General features: G+C 42.0%; 1 protein-coding gene across 4 annotated transcripts in view; it reads right to left on the bottom strand.

Moving 5' to 3' along the window:
• Nucleotides 1-15,544, bottom strand: part of Dclk1 (doublecortin like kinase 1) — a 275,000-nt gene that overhangs the window by 80,511 nt on the left and 178,945 nt on the right. The gene's annotated exons all lie outside the window — the stretch shown is intronic.

Genomic DNA, 15,544 nt, shown 5'->3' with positions numbered 1-15,544 from the left:
TTTTAAATAATAAAACATTTCTTATTTTTCTCTCAGTGAACTTTCTTTATTAATTATGACATGCAAATGCACAATTTCTTGGTCTAATAAGTACATCTTTAATAATTAAAGCATATGTTTTTGGAATGATAATCAATAAGATTGAAAAATATAAAGTATAGTAAGAGTACCCAACAACTCAAGATCAAATAATACCTTAGTTTTGAAGGTACAAGACTATTTTTCTATTCATTTATATTCTTAAATAACAATGGAGTTAAATTACATGTTGGCCTGTAGCCAACCCTTTCCACACTTCAGTAGTTCTTAGAGGTACTGTTTAATTTCTGTTAACTTGACACAAGCCAGAGTCATGTGGGAAGATGGAATTTCAGTTGAGAAAGTGCCCCCATCAGACTGTCCCAAGGTCAAATCTGTGCAGTATGTTTTTGATTGATGATTGATGGAGGGTGTGTGTGTGTGGGGTTCAGCCTACTGTAGGCAGTGCCACCTCTGTGGTCTCAGGTGGTTAAAAAAAGCAGGCTGAGCAAGCCACAAGGAGCAAACCAGTAAACAGCACTCCTCCATGGTCTCAGTTTCAGTTCCTGCCTCCAGGTTCCTGTCCTACTTGAATTCCTGCCTTGGCTTCCCTCAGTGATGGATGCTAATAGGGATAAATGAGCCAAATGAACCCTTTCTTCACCAAGTTGCATCGGGTTGTGGTCTTTATCACAGCAACAGAAAGCAAACTAATCCGTGGGCATCTTATTGCATTGATTGTTCTAGTTCACTGAATCATTTAAGCTTTAAATTAAACCGCTTCCAGCATTTCATTTTGTTACTGTAATAACTTAGTAGCACCCTATAAAGCATTTACTCACCCAATTATATCCTTCATATATATTCAGGGCTTAAAACTTGAAACTCAATTTTTAGTAATTAGAAGAACACATTATAAGTGCTCAAAAATATTTGCTGAATGAGTAAGTTTGATGGGTTGGAAGACAAGTAACTTTTCCTTAAAGTATCTTTAATTTTTTTCTATTAGGTGTTTGTGTATGTGTACTGGCTTGCCTGTATATGCACCATATGCTACAGGGCCCATGGAGGCCAGAAGAGGGACTGATCTATTATGCATAAAATGATGTTTGTAACACTTTTTTTGTTGGCAGTTGCTGAACTATGTTAGCCTTTTTAATGTTTTCAAGTATAGTAGTTAAAAAAATTAAAGAATGGGTCTGTGGGATGCCTAGTATTCTCAAGAGCCTGGGTTTAATTCTCAGAAACACACACACACACACACACTCACACCTCTAATCTGTTCATTTTTTTAGTATATTTTCTAAGTTAAGAATTCATAGTTCTACTCCCCCATTACTGGTGGGAGTACAAATTTTCACAACCACTGTGAAAATTAGTAAGGTGAAACTTAGAGATCAACCTACCTTGAGATCCTGCAATACCACTTTTGGGCATATACCCAAAGAAGGCACACTTACACCACTAGGACATTTGCTCAACTATGTTTATAGCAACATTATTCCTAATAGCCAGACCTTAGAAATAGCCTAGATGTTTCTCAACTGAAGAATGGATAAAGATGAACAATGACATCCTAAAATTCACAGGCAAATGGACAGAACTATGAAAAAACCATCCTGAGTGAGGTAACATAAAACCAGAAAGATGAATATAGTATGCACTCACTCATAAGTGGATACCAGACATAAAGCAAAAGATACCGAGCCTACAATCCATTAACCCCAGAGAAGTTAGAACCCTCTTCCAGAAACAGATGGATGCAGAAATTTATAACTAACCATTGGGCCAAGCTCCTGGAGTATAATCGAAGTGGGGGAGGAGTGATAACATGAACAAAGAAGTCAAGACCATGATAGGGAAACCCACAGAATCAGCTGACCCAAGCTAGTGAGAGACACTGACTCAGGTCTGACAAATGGGGAACCTGCATAAGACTGAACTAAACCCCCTTAATATAGGTGACAATGGTGTGACTGGGATAATATATGAGGCCACTGGCAGTGGGTCCAAGATCTAACACTAATGCACAAACTGACTTAGTGGAGCCTAGACAGGGGTGTGGGGGTGGAGAGGTGCCTTGGTCCTGCCTCAACTAGATGATGGGGCAGACTTAGTAGACTTCCTAGGGGAGTCTTACCCTCTCCATGGAGCAGATGGAAGGGGGAGTAGTAGGGGTAAATGGGAGGAGAGAAAGGAGAGTGAACTGGAATGTAAAAAATAAATTAAAAAAAAAAACTCCCAAAATTTAGCTTTATAACTCATGGAAAAACAAACAAACAAACATACAAACAAAAACCAATGGAATTGTGATCTGGATCCACAAACACCAATGCCTGGCTTCATGTCCCTATCCATGAAATTTGTCATTTTCTAAGTTCAAAATATGTTTCTTTACCTTAGCTACTTTGAACAACATGGTGGCCATTGCCTAGTATAGGAAAGCCAGATGCACATAAGAAACATCAATGCTATGAGACTAGAAACAATAGCCAGGACAAGAACAGAGGTGAAGTGGAATGATTTAATGAAGGGAAGGAGAAGGGCAGAAAAGAGGCGAAAGCAAGGAGGAAGAGGAGGAGGAAGAATCCTGCCTTGAGGTCTGAGTATGTGTGGTCTCTTCTGAATGCTTTTCATAGTAAAAGGAGAGAGAAAGAAATTGAGGCCAAGACCTATCCAAGATCAGTTCAATTTCTTCCAGTGCTTACTTGGGGGCACTGCTCTGGCCTGCCCAGGGAGTCTCACAGTAGGAATTGTTTCTTCAAAGACTTGAAACAAAACAAAAGAAACCGCTCCTGTAGATCTATCAACACAAATTCAAAGGAAGGACCAAGAAACAACACATGTAACAATGAAGACAAAATCAGAGACAGTGGGTTCATTCACATGATGTAGGACTGCAGTGGCTTAGTGTGTGTGTGTGTGTGTGTGTGTGTGTGTGTGTGTGTGTGTGTGTGTGTGTGTTAAACCCGGGAGGTTTTAATTCACAAAGCTCTGCTTTGGAAGCAGAGAAGAAAACCTCAAATTAGCTGAGGACTCTGTCCTCACAGCTGACAATATATTCTGGAGTTTGTCCTAGATTTTGGACAGCTGCCCCGTCTTCTGGCAGCACATTGACTACTAAACTGAGTCAGCACAGTGTGAATGGTCTATGGGCATGCCTCCAGTTACATTTTTATCAAGAGCCCACTATGTGCCAAGCGCCTAGGGCTGCAGGCAGGGTGCTGAACAATGCGAAATTGGAGCTTGCAGCACCAAATGGTAGTGTTGCTTTATTAAAAATTATTATTGCTAATTTTTGTTTCATAAGCCACAGTGTTTGAAAACCATTAGTTATTCCAACAAGTTGCTGTTAAATAACTATAGATTCTTTTGACTTTAAATCAAAACCAAGGTTGTAATAAGGGTGGGATAACTGGGGCTTTTTGTTTAAGGTCATGGGTATCTGGAGGTCACATCCATTTAAATTAATTATTTTGAAAGCTCAGTTAGTTAGCAGGAGTGAGTGAGCATAACAGAAAGTACCAGATGGCATGGGCTGTTAACGCTAGCCATCCTTGAGCTTTAGCTATGAATTCAAATGTTTGTTTCAGGATTTGCCTCATAATGTCTGTCACTGAGTGGCTAGCTGTAACTCCAGCTCCCAGAACAGCAGAACCAACCTTTCCACACTAACTTGGGATTCTTTCAGCTACCGGAAGTGTCTCATACTGTTGATTCAGAAAGTGTGGTCTGATCAGAGGAAAAGAAGGCATTTCAGTGACTTTTAAACATTGCATATCACATTATTAATTGATCAAATGTGGTCACGCACTGCTCTGCTCCACTCTCTTACTCTGCTGAATACTAGCAAAGAAGACCTGGTTTGATATTTGTCCTGTGAGAACTTGTGTGAACTCCCTGTGTTCATCTAACCCATCCACCCCCTTCCCACACAGACACTTTACAAATGAGAAAAGCCAACTCTCGGAGAGCTAAGTGACTCACATCAGAACCCAGATCTCTAGACCTGTGGCTTTGACCCCATTTCCATATGTGATTGATATTGGGGCATAACTCTACTTCTCCATTTGTGACACAATCCTGCTAAATTTGTATCAGTGCCCAGGTTTAGGGGACGATGAGTGAATAAAGGACTATGGTTCGTGGTAAGGGTGACAGAGAAACCAGTTAAGAACTCAAGATACTAAATCCAACTTTCTACCAAACTGTCCAATGTGTCATAAACAAATAATGAATTGACTTTGAGATGTAGAACTATACAGAAGTGATAATGTGAGGCTTAGGAGTCTGAAAGATGATCACAAATAGCCCCTTGCCCCCAGGGTAAGAGTGAGGCTCTCTGAGTGACACTGGGGATTAGTCTAACTCTGAAGCCTTGGGTTGCATAACAGAAAGAGAAACAACACAAAATTATATGAGTGACTTTGTTGTTGTTGTTCTCTCTCTAGGGTCAAAATAAACTCAGTTAAACTCAGTTAATTGAGGCTAAGATGTGTGTGTGTGTGTGTGTGTGTGTGTGTGTGTGTGGTGATGGAGAGAGTCCTCCAATAGCTTCCCAGTTAAAAGTTAAATTTTCAGTTATTTTTTTTTAAAATTGGGATTCCATTTTATAATTGTAAAAAAAAATGTCGTGAGGGAAAACAAATGATAAACTCCCCCAGAGAGAATGTCAGAATTCTTGTCAGTTTAAAACCACTATTTGAAACACGGGGAACAAACTGACCCAAACATCCAGCAAATACAATGCCATTTTGTTCACATAAATGATATTGTCACTGTCTCCAGCTGGGAAGAAATTGGTATTTCACATATGGGGACAACCACCCTTAAGCAATCCCATCTTTTATTATGATTAGATTACATATTTGGACTTTACTGGTCATGTCTGTAAGAGGCTCCATGTTCAAATATGCCTCAAAGACACTAGAAAGATGACTGCAACTCACATAAGAAATGGCCAGACTTGCTACCAAAGATCACAGCCTACTGAGTGAGCACTTGTCCTTTGGTTTGTGTGGGGTTTGGTTTCAGCTCCACACCATATATACCAAAGTCTGTGAATACTGGTCTCTTGTCTAAGATTGTGTCAGATTTAACATAACCCACACATAGCCATCTGTGTAGAGTTTAGATCATTGCTAGGTTAATAAACTACAATTGGGATGCAAACTCTGGTTCTATGACTTTATTTAAACAATAAGGATAAAGAAACAGGCCTGAACATTTGAATGAGAATGTCCCCCATAGGCTCAGGTGTTTGAAGAGTTGGTTCCCAGTTGGTGGTGCCATTTGAGATTTAGGAGGTGTGTCCTTGCTGGAGGAAGTACACTACAGGGGCAGGCTCTGAGCATATAGAACCTTGCCTCATTTCCACCCTGCGCTCTTTGCTTCTTGCTTGTGGTTGGAGATGTGAGCCCTCAGCTTCCCCCTCCTGCTTCCATGCCTGCTGCTTGCTACCGTACCCCACTGCCATGGTGGCCTCTTCCTCTGTCTGAAATCATAGCCTTAAAACCTCTTTCTCTTTCTTCTGTAAGTTGCCTTGGCCATGATATTTTATCACAGCAACAGTAACTATATAGCCCTGGTTAGTCCCCCTTATCATTTGGAGCCACAGTGTTCCCCATGGCTCACATGCTGAAAGGCTTGTCTCCTATTGTTGATGGGTTGTGAGGGCATTGACTTCAGAGATGAGTTCATCCACTCATGAGTTCATCTTGGATAGATCAGGAGGTAGGGTCTGCAGAAGAGAGGCCACTGTGGCCATGACTTTGCTGGGCATATCTTGTTTTGGAGTCTTCCCTCACCTTGCTTCCTGGATGACATAAAATGGGCAGACAGTTTTCCTCTGCCTCATTTTTCTCTCCTGGGAGCTCTGCTTTACCTCAGGCCTCAGAGTGATGATGTTAAGTAATCAATGACTGACAACAATGAGACAAAGGAAATTATTCCTGTCTTCAGTTTTTCCTCTGAAGCACTGATCCTGGAGACAGCAGTAAAGTCCAGATGAATTTTTATTTATTCCCTGCTCCTGGAGATTAAGCCAAGGGATCTGAACAGCTGGGCAAGTGTTCTGCCATTGTGCTCCTTTAAAACGATTTCCAATCCATGCTTTTCTTGGTGGAGCCCACAGATGGGAAAGGCTGACTGCACAGTTGTGAATGGGTGCTCGAAGCTTGGATCTTAGTATGATGTTACTGGGAGCTGGGGTACCATTGAGAGGTAGGGTCTAGGAAAGGGCTCTAGGTCCCCGTGGACATGCCACTAAAGGGGACAATGGGACACTAGTTCTGTTCTCTTTCCGCTTGCCGGCTTGAGGCTTAAGCAGTTTGTTCAGCCACATGCTCTTTCTATAAGTCACTCTTTTCGGGGGCCCAAAGCAAGGGCCTTGCCCACTTTTGCCTTGAAAGCCCAGAACTGTAAGCCCCAAACACCTTTTCTAAGCTATTGTCTCAGAATTTACTGAAGCAGAAGGCTGACTACATACAGATAACACACCGAAGGCATGGACGGTGGTGACTACATCAATAGGCGAGGCTTTGGAAGTGTTTCTTAGGGTGAAAGTCAGCATCCTCCATGTGGTGCGCATGGCCTGTGCAGATATTCACTTTGCAGATGTCTTGAGGATTTGAGTAGACGGTAGTTTAAGGTTCTCCCATTTCCATTATGCCACTCTAGAAATGGGCAGATTGAGAGAGACAACACAGATGGCGAGGCACGGGGGAGGGGTGGAACATAGTCTTTGGCAGTGTTCCTGGTGGCATGAGAATCTCCACCTAGGCAGATCCTCCCTGCACCGGGGAACAGTTGGTAGGTAGGCTGAAGCGCTGCAGAAGGCGCCACCGAGGGACAGAAATGATTCCAGAATGGCGCTGCAGTGCCAACAGCTCACCTGCGTGAGTGCATCAAAAGGTCACATGCACCTGCTACAGGTGAGCATCCCTGGTTGTCCAGACAACCCTTGTGAGAGGCTGTATGCTGGGTAGCAAGCAGTCTTTAAATATAGAAAGATTTCATTACCATGATCTCTTTTTAACACCACTGAGAATGAAAGTACTCCCGGGCAGAGGCCTCCCGCATATTTTCTCTACATTTAGCTTCTCTGAGCTGTTGTGATGACTCCATTTTACAGAACCCATTACAAGTCCTGGATGTTGTGTGCCCTATCCTGATGACAAAAGCAAGTTCCCTCTTAATTTGGCAAAGGGACAGAGCCTCCAACTGGAATAATATTTGTCTCTGTTGCTATATATGCGAGAGTCAGGTTCTATTAATTATGTTAAAAAATAACAAACTCTTGTTGCAGAGAGGAAGAAAGAGGGAGAGGAAAAGGGAGAGGGAGAGAGAATGTGTGTGTTAGCAGTTCTACCTGCTAACTCTCCAAAAGTTGCCCTGAGATGTTCGTGTTCTCAGAGTTAGCGGAAGCCTCTGAGAATGTCAAGGTCACCAGTAGTTACTCAATTGACTCTTGGTTTCCAGAACACTCTCTTCTTAGACAGCTGAAGATGGCTGTCCAGCTCCTCCAAGTTCTTCCAATGCCTAAAGGACCGACCAAACTCTGCCTCATGGATTTTGAAGCCTGATCACTCTCAACTAGTCTTCAGTTTGCCCACATGGGTGAGCCAAACAGCTCTGCTGGGATTACTGATGATCATTACTTCTTCTTGTAATGTATCGGTTTCCACGCTTCTCAGCAGCTTTAAATACAAATGAACACTCCTTGTAGGAAGGGGTTCTGTGCATCTCTCCAGCCAAATGTTCCAGGATGAACTGGGTCCCAGCCTATTCTTCTGCCCCACCTGGCTTCTGAATCGACACTGACACAACAGCAAGATACCATCATGGCTGCCCGTGGGTCTGATGAATGCTACTTCCCTGAGCTCTTAAGAGACATGTAGCATGTCTAAGATAAATGCATCAAAACTGAGACATTGGAACACAAAACATTTTCCAAATAATGTCAGGAGCAAACTGAATTGGAGGCAAAGGCACAAGTTTGGTAGTTTCACAGGAGAGTAAAAGATCCAGCAGATTTTAAAAGTGTCTTCTAAAAATACAGACACGTGTGGCTGGCTGTAGCAGCACCTCCAATGATGCCACACAGTTTTCAGAACACCAGCTAAGCACTCAGTCAGCGCCCACGTGCTGGCACACCTCGTGACTTTGGAGGCCCTGGTGAGAGCTGACACATTACATAACATCTGTGGGAGGCCCGATGGCACGGGCATTGTCTATATTAACATGGAGACGCACTCCTCAGATCTAGTGTTTCGGTAGCAACAGTGAATCCCTTTTCCAAATACTTTCTTGATTCCCTCGGTCAAATGACAGAGGTGTTCTCCCGTGTAACAGTCCAGAGTTGTGCTGTCCTGAACTGGGTAGACAGTTTGGCTCCTGGAGACTGCTTGGTAACTCAGGTTCCCACGCTTATTTCTATCCCTTCACGTGCTCTCACATGCACAGTCCCTGTGGCTGCCTCATCTCTCTATGCCTCAATATTAACCCAACGGGAACAGAGAGAAAAGGGGAAGGCCTCAAAACACCAAGCAAAGCTGTGCCTCCTCCCACCAGATCTTCATTTTCTGAAACGGATGCTCTCCTTTCTTCCTCCCATATGACAAATACAGTGGAGAATTGCCCACCGGTAATCGCATCCTTGGCCTCTACCTACTGGATACCCTCTTCCTAGTTGCGATGACCTCAAGTATCTCCACACACTGCCCAATAACCTGTGATGGGGACCTGCTCCTCTCACTGGGAACCATTACTCTCTGTCTCCATTAGGTAGCATTTCCTGGGGTAGCCCTAAGTTAGTTCCTCCATGAAGGAATTAATGACAGCATTGCCTGTCATCTACCTGGACCACATAGCAAGGCGTTTTTAAAATTATTTCTGCAGTCTTAGCTACATGAGTTGGTTGTAAGGTGAGTTCTTTCCATGCTCTGTTACTACTGAATGGGTTGCACTGCTCTGCTGGTTTCCCGTTGAGAATGTGGACACGAGGAAGGTATAGAGTCACAGGGCAGAGAAACTTAACTTCTACCATGCAGAGGGCAGGCTTCAGTTTTACAGATGGGACTGGAGCTCAGCCTAGGATCAACCACTAAGCAAGACCTTTTCCTGGCAGATTTCATTTGTTATCTTCAACTAACCTTTTAGGAAGGAGCCAAATGCAGGGATCCTGAGCCTCTGTAGCTGATTCCATTCAGGAGACTTTTTTCCTCTTTACCCACACTTGAAGTCAGAACAATAAAAATGTCAGACTACTGTCTCTAATTTCAGCTCAGGGAGCCAAACAGTCACCTCCAAATCAGCCAGACTTCAGTGGCCAGAGTTTAATAGTTTAACTGACGGCTTTCTTAATTTTTATTATCATCTCCAGCTTGGGACTAACTGGCCAAAGCCAAATGTTACCCCTAATCACGCCTCACTTCCAGACAGCCTGCCTGCAGTTTTCCCTCACAGACACCTCCATGGGGCACACCTGAGCCTTTCCTTCCTCCCACTATAGATCTTCCTGCACCTCTGCCTGCCTCTGAGTTCCTGCCAAAACGCAGATGGTGGAGGCTCACTCTCTGCTATAGTGAGCTCTGAATAAATAGCTTTCCCTTTTCTCACCTAGTTGGTCCTCTTCTATTTCTACCATGCACATGGCTGTTCTACAGCTGTGACTGGACCACTAAGTACCTGGGCCTGGGGGATTTTATGTCCTCAGTCATACCAAAGACTCTTGTGGCCATGTCTATGTGCCACCTGCAGGTCTGCATACCATTCCTCTCCCTTTCAAGATCTTTAATTCACATTTAGGTTCAATGACCCCTTTTCCAAATATGGTAACTCTGCAAGGTTTTGTCTTTAAGTGGCTATTATTTTATCTATCATCACACATATGAGGTCACTTTGGTAACAATCATTTTAAAGAATTTTTGTCAGGGAGGTTGATGCTCCACTGCTTAGAACCTTCAATGGCACCCCATTTCCTTCAAAGAGCCTCTAAGGGACCTGTCTACCTCAGCTCCCTGCCCCCATTTCCTTTGGGTGTGTGTAATTTTAGTTTCTTAAATGTGCTAAGAATCCTCTTGTCTCTAGGTGTCCATGCAAAGAACATTTCCTCTCTACTGTGAGCCACTCCTTAACCCCTGCTTAAATTTATTCTTCAGATATGTTCTGCTATTTTAAGTCCTGGGATGTGATTTCTAATTAGACAACAAGATGCTTACTTGGAATCAAGTGGTAAAGATGGTCTGGAAAAGGACAGAGGCAACAATATCTGCTGATTAGAGAAGGTGTTTGCGCAGAGAGGACTTTGAAACTGGGATGCAGGAAGAAGCTAGCCATGAGTAAATGAGAGGGAAGGTAAGAAAGTGGGGGCCAGTGAAGCCACAATTGGGAAGGTCAGGTCAGGAACCATTTTAATCTAAACAGAAGGTGAAGTTATAGGAGAGGCTTAAATAAGGGAAGGGATAGCATCTACAGGCACTCTAAATGCTGTGATACTCCAAAGGTGTAATCTGAGTAGGAAAGATGGCAGCCTGGCTGGAAGTAATAAATAAATGTAAGAGATGGACATGAGATGTGATATGAGGATGAACTGTGGGGAGACATGGGTACACTGGGGCATAACAATCTAAGCTTACACGCTTACTCTCACTATGCTGGCATGTCCCGATGATGCAGCACAATGGCTTTCTGTGCCCACATCCAAGAAGGACTAAGAACCTCACCTACCGCTGTCCACAGCCCTCTCACAGGAGAATTTATCCCTTTAAAATGCAGTCTTGCCTGTCTCTGAATCTCTTGCTTTAGAATCAATGGAGGTTCGGCTCAAAATATTACAATTAAAAATACAAATGGACCCAGTGATGTGTAGCTATGGAACATGAAGCCCTTTCTTCTATGGTACTAGGATAAGAGGAATGTTGAGAAAACCCCAAGGCTTGGCATGAGACATAGTTATGTATGTAATACAGCTTTTAGACTAAAGAACCAAAGTAAAGAGGAAACAAATGAACAAGCCAAATCAGTCCTAAAAGACCACTATCTGTCCTACTTTAGATCCTGTCCCAACCCATGCTTGCAGAAACAAGCCTCTGCTTCTGAGACCCGGTTTAAGTGCAGACTTCTGAATAACGACTTGCAGCATGTGACAATCTGGCTCTCACTAGCTGAAATCTATGTTAAGAAGTATATAGATGTATTACATGGAGCTAAGAGCTAGAAAGTGAAGAATTGCCTCTTGAGAAAAGAGATCAAAAGACACTATCATCATCAACAACAATAACCCGTAACAAAGAGTGAACTGAAATAAAATTCGAGGACTCTCTCCTTAATTGAAGCCCTCTCATACCTTGCTCTGTCCCACTCATGCTGATAAAATATATATTTTGTGCGTACTAGCCTTGAACACAGACCCAAGTGTGTCAGAGATCAGGAGGCCCGGAAGAGCTCCCTGGGAGGCAATAGAGATGTAATTGGACTTCCAGATCACACACAGCATCCTTGTAGTCTTCAAGTACTATGCCATTCCCAAAGGGTAAGGTACGGTGGTTGAATTATCTTGTATTTCTTCAATGTGTTTATGATGTGTCATAGTATGGGTAAGGGTAGGTTCTATTCTTCCATTTGCATATTCCATGTTTCCTTGCTGTCCACAATAGCTCAAGGCATTTGGGGCTGGGAAGCTGTAGAACGAGTAACCTCTTGGAGAATTGAAGAAGTACATACTCTAACCCCCCCCCAAATCCAGCAAATATTAGTAGTAAAGAGCCTCATTGCGAACACACAAACAAAACCTCATTTCTGAAATCATTCTAAGAGTAGGTCCAGGGAGATCTAGCAGAGAAATAAATGCTGCACATAAATTAATGTTCTGTCAGCAGCTGTACTATGGGCTTGGCTACTCTTTGAAGAAAGCAACATGGAAGAATTCGGGGAGAAGGGATGAAATAGGATTCTTCCTTTTTCTGCAACTCAGTACAGGAAGCAGACAGTGCCCACACAGCAGGGCAGCATCTGTAGGGTCTGTAGATAGATATCCAGATGCTTCTGTCCCAAGTTAAAGATTAAATTGGATAAAAAACAAAAACAAAAACCAAACAAACAAAAAAACAAAAACTCCAAACCCTAGCAACTTAAATTAGAAATGGGGGTCTGGAGAGATGGCACATAGATGTGCACCCCTGGGCATGTGCACACACACACACACACACACACACACACACACACACACACACACACAGGTATTATATATAGTTAGCAATCACTGCAGTGATTAGTGGTCTTCATGGGAATATTTCAGAGGGTCAAGTGCCACACAAGAAATCTGTTGGAGGGGTGGCCGGATTAATTAAGCCACAGAAAGCAGCTGAAACAAGTGGAAAGGCGTTTGTAGTGCATGTCTCATTACTAGACTGAACTTGCTCACTGAGTCCCCCCAAAGGGGCTCTGAGTACACAGTAAACCCCTAAAGCTAGTTTGCAATAAGGCAACATATTTGCCTCATCTTTGACATCCATCTGTCTGGTTTGTTGGATTTCCAGTTGAATCTCTAGTGGGCCACAGACCCCAGTGACTGATGAACCTGCCTCTCAGCTCTGCCCTTGAGTCCAAGTTCCTTTCCAGGAGGCACTTGTATGATAAGAATGGTGAGAAAAGAGGAATACTGGAGTTCTGCCTGAGGAGAGGCTTGCAATATCACTTCAATGACTTTCTGGGCTAGCCAGATGGCTCAATAGGTAAAGGTGATTCCTGCTAGGCCTGATGACCCCAGTTTGATCTCAGAGACCTAGATGGTAGAAGGAATAACCAGTTCCTACAAGTTGTCATCTGACTTTGTTGTGCATGTCATGTCATACACATACACACACACACACACACACACACACACACACAGAGAGAGAGAGAATAAATGTAAAAGGAATGTTTTTAACATCTTAATTGCTACTTTTTCATTTTGTGAAAAAGAAAATGAAGGAAGATCTATGATCTCATTTATGTCATGGGGGGCTGGGACATTGTTTTTTGTTATTTTTGTTTGTTTGTTTATTGATATAGAATCTCACTTTCAAGTTAGCCTCAAATTTGCCAGTCTCCTGTCCCAACATTGAAAGTTCTGGGACCAGGCTGTTTTTGAAAGTACAAGACTATGTCCATGAAAACATACAAGTGGAGAGGAGACTATGTCAGCACATTTGTGGAATGTAAATGGCTACATGCAAAGTTCTGAAGTGAAACAAAATTCTAAATAATTTCCTATATTCTTTCACATTTCTATATGAAAGAGAGATAAGTTAATTGTAGGTTAATTCTTGGGAATAATTCTATGTGTTTTACTCAGAAAATAAAGCATTCCCTGTACTCATGCTCCCAACTATGTACTGTGTGTTCTACTGTTCCCCATGTTTGGCCCTCTTGACTTAACTTGCCACCTAAGGAGACCTATCCTTCTCCCATAGCTGCCCCAAACCATGGCTGACTGTACAGCTTAATTATAAAGAAGTATTTTCATAAGCTATTGATCTCTTTCCCCTCCTATTCCAAAAAGCAGACACGAAATTTCTTCTCTGGGTACATGTGATTAATCTTCAATCCAGAAGTGAAGAAAAGAGGAAAAGGTTAGGGACATCTAAAGCCTCTTTTTTTTATTATTATTATTAGGAGAAAGCAGGCTTTAGGTTGAACATGTGATTTATCTCCTTTAAATCCACTTGAAGATCACCTTTACAACAAGGGTCAAATGTGGCTTGAAATGAATTCCCTGTGCAGTACTTAGGCAGCTCCTAAGTTATAGCTTTTCAAGGCTAATAAATACTGTAACCATGTGACAGCAGCCATCTAAATGGCTGTACATAGGATTCGGGAGGGATTGTGGTCTTTCAGTGGAAAGAAGGGAGACATTAGAGTTGACTTGTGGCCAGACTGCTTGAAATCAAATGATATTCAATTTACATTTGGCCTTCAGCCACCAAATAAATGAGTCATTACTGCAGTCCGCAAGGCAGTTGTCTCTGGCAAAATGATTCACAAAAATGACTTCAGTGGATAGCTTGTTTTGGGAACAGACTTAACGTCTTCAAATATTTACTGGGTTAATTGCAATTGTATGCAAATCACAAGGTCACTCTGTATACTTATAAACAAATTTTGGTTTTTTATTTCCAAAACAGAGAGTGTCAAGCTGTGGTCAGTCTCACATGGAAATGGTGACTGTTCCTTTCCAGAAACATTGACTGAAGTGTATTGAAATATTTTTTGCTCTTATTAAGAAACAAAAAACCTTGGCTTGTTCCATCCTTGGCACATCTTGTGTCTAATAAAAAAGTAAAGAAACCTGAAACATCATTTAGGCCAAGAGAGATGTGGGATACTTGGTGATCCTTTGGCCACAGCAGGATTCCAATGAGTTCCACAGGACTCACCTTAGCAAACATTCAGTGAATAAAACATAGTGACTAAAAACATTTTAGGAGAATCTCTCACTTTTGGGGGTAGAAAAACTTGTGGAAAGAAGTTCCCGATGGATTTGTCACTTTTGTAAAGATGATCCAGCTCTTATAGAAATTCAGATATGCAAAAGTTAAGAGGATATAGTTATCGATAACCAAGATAAAGATTAGGAGCTAGGCAATGCTGTGTCCCCTAAAATCCCCTGCATCTTTTCCCCGGGTCTAACTTTTAACTTCTTAATAATTTTGTAAGCATCTGTTAATACTTTGATTTTTGTTCTTTTCCCAAATTTTCTTCCAATTCGTGGTGGGAATAAAATGAAAAAGCACCGGTGGGCTGTAGCAGCTGCAGTAATATAACAACATATTCATTTAAAATGTATTATGAAGTGATGTTAAATGCCATGCAATATTTCCTAATGGAAAAAGAAAATTATATAACAGAGCAGATAGCGGCAAATATTATGCAACATGGCTAAAGGATGCTGACACCATGCACAGGCTTCGAAATACCCCACCTCATCAAGGAATTTGACTTTTGGTTTAGATTTCATTCATTTCCAATACTCTACAATTTACAGTGGTTGCTTTTTTGAATGTGAAAATAATCTTAAATTTTTAAATGATTTTTAAAGTCTCAGCTAAAATACCTTCGAAGACAACAGTAAAACCTGCCTCCTCCTTAGTTCCTCCAACTCTTAGCTCAGCAGGCATGGGTAAAGAGACAACAGCCCTTAGGTAGCTTGTCATAAATGGCAGTGTGTAAAATATCCATTCATTTCCCCCACTTAATACAATTTGGGCCCATTTAAATTGACCTGGTGCTTATTAGTAACAATGTGTTTTCTTAAATAGTTATTTTGTAATCTGTTTAGCCAAACTTGAATTAGTAGTTAGTTTTTAGTTGTTTTCTCTAGATTTTTGATTATAAAGAAAACAGTAAACTTCAGAGAGCATTTTAGCATATTGTGGTCACAATCTTTATAGACCGGATCACTGAATAAATGATGAGAGAGACTTGTGCTTTCAATGTGTTTGTGGACTGATGGTGGGACTGTCAGCCTCACCAGCTTTGCACAAGG

The sequence above is a fragment of the Phodopus roborovskii genome, unplaced genomic scaffold, assembly GCF_943737965.1.
Source record: "Phodopus roborovskii unplaced genomic scaffold, PHOROB, whole genome shotgun sequence".
In the NCBI taxonomy this organism is placed as follows: domain Eukaryota; kingdom Metazoa; phylum Chordata; class Mammalia; order Rodentia; family Cricetidae; genus Phodopus; species Phodopus roborovskii.
The sequence above is the reverse complement of the archived record's forward strand: the minus strand, read 5'-3'. Positions and strand labels throughout refer to the sequence as shown.